The sequence below is a fragment of the Lepidothrix coronata genome, unplaced genomic scaffold (assembly GCF_001604755.1).
Source record: "Lepidothrix coronata isolate B3197 unplaced genomic scaffold, Lepidothrix_coronata-1.0 Scaffold574, whole genome shotgun sequence".
NCBI lineage: Eukaryota > Metazoa > Chordata > Aves > Passeriformes > Pipridae > Lepidothrix > Lepidothrix coronata.
The window spans coordinates 13,154-14,955 of record NW_016690754.1 but is presented as its reverse complement, the minus strand read 5'-3'; positions in this window follow the sequence as shown (position 1 = coordinate 14,955).

The following is a 1,802-nucleotide window of genomic DNA, read 5'->3' as shown; positions in this document are numbered from 1 at the left end:
CAAAAATCTAAATTAACAGGCACTGGGACACATATCTTAATTCAGAACTCCCTTAGCACAGGGAAGCAACAAAACAGATTAAGTTACTGCTCAAAATCTAAATTAACAGGCACTGGGACACATATCTTAATTCAGAACTCCCTTAGCACAGGGAAGCAACAAAACAGATTAAGTTACTGCTCAAAATCTAAATTAACAGGCACTGGGACACATATCTTAATTCAGAACTCCCTTAGCACAGGGAAGCAACAAAACAGATTAAGTTACTGCTCTAAATCCAAATTAACAGGCACTGGGACATGCAGGTACCTCTTAATTCATCACTTCCTTAGCACAGGGAATCCACAAAACACAGACTAAGTTACTGCTCTCTTCAAAAATCCAAATGAACAGACACTGTGGAATTTAGGCACAACACAAAGAACCAACAAGACACAGACTAAGATGCTACTTTGCTCAAAAATCCAGATTAACAACACTCTGCCATGTAATTTAAATATAATTCCTAACTTAGAACCTCCTTAGGATCACCAAGACAACCAGGCCGGACTGAAGCCACCCAAGGAAGACGAAGCCCCTCCGGGGTTTTCCCGGAGCTGGAATTCCAAGGCAATCCCGATTCCCGCCCCCCAGCACTCACGTTGGCCACGAAGACGGTGCTTCCCAACCTGCCTGCCTGCAGGGCGTGGATGATCTCGTTGGGAATGTTGGGATTGTTCAGGATGTTGGGCGGGATGTTGATCATTCCGGGGCCGCCGGGGCCGGGCCCGATTCCCATCCCTCCGGCCACCGCCATGACCTTGTGCATGGCCCTCCTGGCGTGCTCCCCGTCGGGATCCTGCGGGAAAACACACCCTCAGCATCCCAAAATCCAGCGGCACGGCAAGAGATTCCCACCAGGAATGCCCCAGCAGTCCTCTGGAACGCCCCTTATGGTGGGCTAAGAATGTTGTTCTCACCTCCCGTTCCTTCTCTCCTTTCAAGAACCTCTCCAACCCTCACCCCCCAAGGATGTTTTTCCCTGAATCCCAAATTGTTGTGCCACCCGTGCCAGGGCAGCAGCAAAGATTGTCTCCCGTTAGGCCCAGCCTAAGGCAGTGAAAAGCCAGGCCTGAGGTTTAGGGGGTGGGTTTCGTTCGCTTCCAAATTTGCCAGCAGAAATGCAAAGTTTCATCTCCCCCTTTGGGTTTATATTTGAAAGAGGATTATCGTGCAAATCAAAGAACAACCACATTTAAACTCGACAATCAACTTTAAACTTGATCATCAATCAGCTTTAAACTCAATAATCAAGTTTAAATTCAATGATCAACCAGGTTTAAACTTAATCAACAACCAAGTCTGAACTCGATCAATCAACTTTAAACTCAATCAATCAACTTTAAACTCAATCAACTTTAAACTCGATCAATCAACTTTAAACTCGATAATCAATCAGCTTTAAACTTGATCAATCAACTTTAAACTCAATCAGCTTTAAACTTGATCAATCAGCTTTAAACTCCATAATCAACTTTAAACTCGATCATCAAGTTTGAACTCGATCAAGTTTAAACTCGATAATCCAAACTGAAACTTGATCAATCAACTTTAAACTTGATAATCAAGTTTAAACTCAATCAGCTTTAAACTCGATCATCAACCAAGTTTAAACTCAATGATCAACCAGCTTTAAACTTGATCATCAACCAGGTTTAAACTTGATCAATCAGCTTTAAACTCAGTCAACCAGCTTTAAACTCAGTCAACCAGCTCTAAACTCAGTCAACCAGCTCTAAACTCAGTCAACCAGCTCTAAACTC